Source organism: Montipora foliosa, chromosome 4, assembly GCF_036669935.1.
Source record: "Montipora foliosa isolate CH-2021 chromosome 4, ASM3666993v2, whole genome shotgun sequence".
In the NCBI taxonomy this organism is placed as follows: Eukaryota; Metazoa; Cnidaria; class Anthozoa; order Scleractinia; family Acroporidae; genus Montipora; species Montipora foliosa.
This window is the reverse complement of record NC_090872.1, coordinates 37,141,593-37,149,092: the sequence shown is the minus strand read 5'-3', so window position 1 is coordinate 37,149,092 and position 7,500 is coordinate 37,141,593. Positions and strand designations below refer to the sequence as shown.

Here is a 7,500-nt window from a genome sequence, read left to right as displayed (position 1 = left end):
TTCTATTATTCTTCCCGGCTATAAGGTTTCAGTTTGGGACTGTAACGATGTGTGACGAGCACCCCGTTTATATTTTAGTGTATATTTGCCAAGTGATGAGCCGCCATTCCAGCCCTATGCGGCGCAAAGCGCTAGGAAAGAGTTCAGCCAAACCCTTTCCGTGCATACGGAACCCGCGCCTGCAGTGCGCGCGGCAGTAAAAACTGTGCTATCCTGTCAATCCTTTGCCCTTTCACTGGAAACGGTGTATTTCCGTGCGCCGTGCGTTGTTGTCCATCTACGTTGTCGAAAGGACGGCATCATTGCGAAGTTAACATAAATAAGTACACTATAAACGCAGTTTTGACGTCTTTTCACACTTTATTCGAAAATACTACACTGAATTCGTCAGAAATTAGTTAGAAAAAGCGTAAATAACAGCCAAAGCAAAACAGCTGACGTTCGAATTGCCGCTCTCTGGCACCCCAGTTTTGGCGCCAAAGTTTGTTGACAAATAAGTTGCCGCAAAATCTTTTTAATGGTTTTCTGGCTCTTTTATTGCTAGCAATTGACGTGACGTCGGATAGCACAGTTTTTCCCGCTGGCTGAATTCTGATTGGCCAATTTAAATTTCAGTAGCTCTTACCGTATGCAAGATTATGATCACCACCGAGCTAAATAAAGAGAATACAAAGCATTGTTGGGTCAGAAAATATACAGGCGCCCCAAGCTCAGTGTGAGCATGGCCGACAAAAATATAAGGATTTGTATGGGAATTCTACGGTGGCCGAGAAGTGCGCCCCGAATTCAAATCACTCACTCCGAATTCGGAACACTCACACCAAATTCGAAACGCTCACACCGAAAGCGAAATCACTTACACCGAATTCGAATCACTCACCAAATTCGAAACACTCGCACCGAATTCGAATTCGAAACACTCACACCCAATTGAAATCACTCACACCGAATTCGAAACACTCACACCGAATTCGAAACACCCACACCGAATTCGAAATCACTCACTCCGAATTCGGAACACTCACACCAGATTCGAAACGCTCACTTGATGAATATTCCCACAAACATGAAATACTGGATTCTGCATTGTAAATAGAATATTTGAGTCGCAATTTACTTCCACAAAAGAATTAAGAACAGCTTTCCGCAACTTATTTTGGTAGTCTAAATCATCCCATGATGCATTGCTCAAAGTCATTACCCCACGTCACGATCATTGCAACACGCATACCTATCGAAGCATTGAATTTCTCGTCAATATGAAAATGGTGCGCATGTCCCACAGGAACTCTGTCAAAAGTAGTGTTGCTGCTCGCATCTCTAGCAGCAATAACACAATAAAGAAAAAAGAATGAAACGAATCGAAGAAATAGAAAAAGATATACAAGAATTTACTTGTCGACATTGATGACTAGCTTTATCTTTTCAACTAAGGTGGGCAAATCAATGTAATCATCTTCTGAATTCAAAATGTTAAGAAATAATTTGCGTAGTGTTTTTTGAAATCATTCTTAGAGAGATGTCGAATGTGAGTGGGTATCTCAATCCACAGCTTTGCCCTAAAGCGAGAGAAGGATAGTTTATATACTTCTAGATCGACACTGCTAACACAAACATTTCTTGAAGCCGATGCTCTAGTATTAAATGAATGACAACTACTTGTTTTTGAATTAGATTAAAAATGCCAGAAGGTACCTTACTGTTATGGACATCATGTATAAGATTACATATGGTCTGATAATATAAAAATTTCAAGGGTAAATCATTGGCGTCAATGAAGACAGGCATTGCGTGATCGCGTCTATTTGAGAAGTTTGTTTTCCGAAGAGCTCTTTTTCGAGGGAAAAGAATTTTGTTGAGATGAATCTTCGCTGCTTGACCCCAAGCAGTAAGTCCATATGTAATATACGGGTAAATAAGTTATCGATATATTTTAACTAGAATTTGCCGCGGTACAAAATGATGCAGTCTCACTAGTAAGCCAATTGCAATCGTTTTCCTGATCTATATAAAGACAGTATCCATGTGATATTTCCGGCTAAGGTAAAGGTAACAGAATTAACTACGAGAGGGCGCTGTGAAGTGCTATTTTCTACCTATGTAAACCATGTGAGCGTTAGCCCAACTAATGGAAATGGGCCCTCTCAACGACAGAGTAAAAAAATCTGACCAGGGAGGGAATTGAACCCACCTTCGGGTTAGATCACCGCTGCTCTACCGACTGAGCCACAAGGCCAGACGGGAGCAGGTCGTGGGAATTGAAGATGTCAAATATAAAATGATTTCAATTCTTTCTCACTGATCAGAAACAGAGATTGTACTTAAATGGTGCCCTATCTGATTAGTGCTCCATTGTGTGTGGTCTCTCTCAAGGATCCATTCTGGGACCCTAATAGACCTTTTTACCGATACTGCGGCCATTTTGATTTGTATTGTTTTGAATAGCTATTATGGGATGCCCAGGGGGCAAATACATATTAATTTGCCCCCTGAGCATCCCATAATGTCTTTCGAAACAATAGAAATCAAAATGGCCGCCGTATCTGCAAAAAGGTCGATTGTACCTCATTAAATGTATAGGACCTCCGTTCATGTGATCTAGTGTCAACTTCAAGACTGCATGCTGAGGATGCATATCTCACCCTTATTTCTCGTGTCCCTATTGACCTTCAGTCAAAGTTAGTGATCTAAATGGAATTTAGTCTTCGTAACAACTTAACAAAATTAGTCTAAATTAAACTTCAAAAAAGCTAAATATTCTGTAATTGGCAATCAATTTAATATCGACCACTTACACTGTCAACTTGACATAAAAATAGATAGGTATGCCATAGATAGAGTCAAAACCCACAGATATCTGGGGATCGAAATACAAAATGTAGATGACACTCTAACGTGACACTCCCTTATCGATCAGACAGTGAACCATCCTCGTTCATTGCTTATGGCGCTCACTGTCCGGGGCGGGTTAGTTATGGGAAAGATTTCAATTGTAGCCGAAGCAATGAGAAGCTGGGAGCGACAACGTAAGCTGTTCATAATGTTGCCGAAGGGGAGGATGGTGGGTGAAAATCCCTTAAAACTTGCCGGCTTGGGTATCTCTTTCGTAAAGCCCCGAATCTGAGTAGCCTGCAAACGCAGACGTATTTCCGGCGGTCGCTTCTCTCCCCCAAAAAATAGCGTCTGCGAAAGCGAGCTGCAAAACGATTTCTGTAACGTAACTGCTTTTGTTTTTTTTTCGCCAATCACGTTACGTGTTATCGTTGTCACTAGCGAACCTTTGAAACGAACAGCTGAGTGAAACGCTAAAGAATTAAGATTCCCTGTGGTGGCGAATGTTGCATTCTTTGACGGACAAATTGTTTGGCTGCAAAGGAAAAGATAAATGTGTTTGGTAAGAGTGTTATGGTTCATCTCATCTTTGATACTTCGAGCCGCTTTATGTGGGCTAACTGCCACACGAAATGATATTATCGACCGCTACGATTCAAGAAAGCAGTACGTAAAGAGGACGAGCTTGAGGACTAAATTTAAGGACAGTTTGACGGTGACATTATTCTTCGAGTTAAGAGATCGGCTTAAAATTAAAGCAGCGCACTGGAGGCGAAAGCAACCAGTAAAATCAGCCCGAGAGCCTAACTTGAAGGCCTTGTCTCTTCCAGAGTCAGAGAAAAGGAGACCAAAGGACAACTTACTGTAGAATATTCTAGTAAAACAATCCGACAAGAATTGGTAATGGTTAAATCATAATCACAGTATTTTTTTCCCAGAAGAGCACCGCACGGTCTAAAACACCACAAGCAAGGACTTTCCCCTCGGTAAATTGACGAAAACATCGCGTTTCTTCTAGGCTGCAACATACTTGATCGCATTTCCTCCTTGGTGGCTACTTAATTTTTAAATGCCGAAAAATCTCACAATCTTTTTAATACATGTATCCTCCATATTGCCCACCCGATTGCCCGCCATTAATCTGACGTGTGTTCACGTGGACAACGCGCAAGTATTCCTGCGTGTTGGTTCTGGAGATTTATGAGCCTAATTCTGATTGGTTAAGAATTTTACGTCACAGAAATCGTTTTGCAGCTCGGTTTCGCAGACGCTATTTTTCGGGGGAGAGAAACGACCGCCGAAAATAGGTTTGCGTTAGCAGGCTACGAATCTGAGCAGCGGGATCTTTAAATAAGGAGATATTGGAAGTGGTAACAACGGGCAATTAGCTGCCAACAAGCAGGGTTGCGTAAACCACGCCCGCCGGAATTCTGCGGCACATTTAGCGATGACAATAGCTAAAAAAATATCATCAGGCGTGGCAGTCTTGAAACTAGCTAAGGCCTTACTGATATTAGTACAGCGGGATACCTTACTTAGTATGTATAACGCTCTTGTTGTACCATATTTTGACGATTGTAGCCCTGTGTGGGCGGGGTTGCATTGATAAATGTCAATATGAAAGACTGCAAAAGTTACAAAGTAGGCCTGCTCGCATAGTCACTAACTCTGACTATTGGACACCTTCCTCTAGTTCACTATATGCCCTTGGCTAGGACGTACTTGAACAAAGGTGTACCAATCAATTAGCAGTTACCATGTACAAGGCGGTTAATGGTCTTTTTCCAGATCGCTCGCGACATTTTAAAGAATATTTCGTGAGTTCTTCCCACAACTTTTACTAAGGGCTTTAGCACATAATTTGTTCATGAAGCAAGGAAACATGCGAGGTGGAAAGCTCTGGAACAGGGTTTCCACCCAAGCAAAACGTCAAGCCAATCTCACTTCTTTTAAAGCAAAGTTGTCTTTAAGTTTGCTTGTTTCTTTTTTGGTCGAATTGTTGACTGATGTTGGTGGTACGTTAAAAAAAACCCCTAATTTTAGCCTTATGTTAATATTGTAAGATTTAAATGTAAAAACCCGGCTCGATGGAAGAGCATATTTTATTTTAATGTATGAATTGTTGAAACCGCACTTAAATAAAACTTGTCATCATTATCATCATCATCAACATTAATTTACTCGCTTCTGCGTAATCAGAGACGCCTGGGTACCAGGCATGGAACATTCTATAGGTAGAGGTGACCGTACCAAATGTTCCCAAATGTCCCTTTCATTAAAGAAATCAATTGTGTTATAGTAGTGGAATAACTTAATGTTACAGTCACTGAAGTGTATCCTCAACGGACAACAATTGGCTGGGCTCTTACATCATAGTACCAAATCCATTAAAAAAAAATTCTGGATTTCAATACTTATGAAACTCAAAACCAACAAACGGAAGAGTTTAAGTCATAATCCTCGACTTGCAATATCAAAAAGGCGATTGTAAAGATGCAGCCCCTCCCTCCAATCTTTAGGAAGTGCTAGTTCTGTTATACTAAGAATGTATTTAAAATACACTTGATATTTGTTTGGGCCTTCCTTCATGTTGAAGTGATTTTCCAGAATGTGCTGTAAATGTTCCTCACTAAAAGGATGCTTGTAGTCTTGATAAGTAGACAATTCGGGCATAAAGAACAGTTAATCTGGTCATCTGGCGACTGTTTCATCACGTGATCTTCGGATGAAATGAGTATTCCAATGATTCATCACGATAACTAGGTCATGCTGGATTAGACCAGAAAAACCAAGCCGGAAACACTCCACTTCAAGGTCATCCCCAGGCGTGAAGGGTGAGCACTACATTAAGTCTTTAAAGAAGTTTATCCACCAAGTTGCTCTACTCCGCCCTTGAAAAAACCACCAGCTTCTATTCTCTGATTATGAAGAGAGGTTCCATAAATGTGACTCGCCAAATCATGAAGAAGCACTGTGCAGCCGCCAGTAATCTGTTGTCAGTTCCACAATCAGACTTGACTTTGTAGGACAACCCCCGTATTCTCTTACCACTTCCAAATACGATCTTGCCATATCTGTTATCATATCTGTCAATATGCCAGCAATAGTTTGGCCCCGTGTTCACGTAAACTCGTCTTCTCAGTCGATGTGCCCATCTCATCTCAAAACCGTCTGGATCTATTTCCTTCACTGCGTGTCTTGGTATCGCATAACCCTCTCTTCTTAATGTGTGCCACACACTTCTGGAAGCCGAAATACAACCAGGCCCATCTATCTCCTGTTGTATCCTTCGCCTCACTTCTCCTTCGTCGAATTTTGCAGCCTTTTCGCCGAAGGCCTTTTGACATCAACCTGTTCTTCATAGTTCTGAGACTCATTTCAGTAACATGAAACTTGCACGAAACAAGAGAATCAAATCGTATTCTAACTCCCGTATGAAGTAATATTACAATGCCAGGACCTCCCTGTTAAGAACTGTGCAACAAGAAGAGCAGAAATTATGGCTCAGTGACACAATTCCTGGAAGATCCGTAATTCCTGGAGTTGAGTTCACTTTGCCTTGCCGCTTTTGCTCCAGCCGAGGGTGCTAACCCACCTGGGAATAATCTCCAGCTGTCTGCCGCTGGCCTTATTGACGTTATTGTTATTGGTTCAAGTTTATGAATTATGAATTCGGTGTGAGTGATTGTGAGTGTTTCGAATTCGGTGTCCACTTCTGCGCCACCGTAGAATTCCGGCAAAAGGTTTAAGAAGATAATTATATGAAAAAAATTTCAATTAAAAAGCCTAACCTTATTGCCATTGTGGTAGCTTCCTTCCTGTGTGGCTACTTTCCAGATCCGACGCAATTTGAGCCATTTTTCAATCTCGGCTGTCAACGGTATAATAAAATCCCAAGGCTGGCGACTAAATTCTCAGGAGCCACCAATTTGAGTCAAATATTCCTGGATAAAATGTTCCCACGGTCACAATTCCACATCAGAATCAATTGACAAAGACTGAACTTTCATCTCAACCCACCATCAACGCAATAGCGGTCCAGTGAGAGACCTCAGCCGGTGATATTGCAAGGAAACAGTTTCGAAAGATGCGCTTTATAACCAAAGTGGCCAGCCACGGGTTCGACTTTTGATAACAAACTGAGCCTTACCGGGGTAGCAGACTGCAGTTTGTCAACCGCAAATTTCTTTATTCCCCTGAGTCTCCTGACGTAACTGCATTGTCTCAGTCGTCCAATCACAGTCGCGCCTCCGTGTTGACAAACTTTAAAAACACATTCGAGAAGCCTTGAAATATGCTAGAATGAAAGCCGTAGTGAACGAATAGACCAATTTCGATATATTAAAATTCAGTCCGAAACAAAAGGCATCATCTCGAGGCTCTGGGGAATAAATTGAAGGATTTGTATGAGTTTATTCCCCAGAGCCTCGAGACGATGCCTTTTGTTTTGGACTGAATTTTAATATATCGAAATTGGTCTATTGAGGTGAATGACTAAATTATTAGGGTTGTTTACCATTTACAAGCAGAAACCAGTTGGTACTAGGTTTGTACAAATGGTAAGCAATGGGAAAGCACGTTTTCCGTTTGGAAATTCCGTTGAGGAATTTTGGACTACCTTTCAAGAAATCCCGTTTTCTCCGGAAATTTTCCGTTTGGGAAGACCAA

The 7,500-nt window shown here is 41.4% G+C and overlaps 1 protein-coding gene across 1 annotated transcript in view; it reads left to right on the top strand.

Moving 5' to 3' along the window:
- The window catches only part of LOC138000734 (high choriolytic enzyme 2-like), a 65,704-nt gene that overhangs the window by 39,485 nt on the left and 18,719 nt on the right, over positions 1–7,500 (top strand). The gene's annotated exons all lie outside the window — the stretch shown is intronic.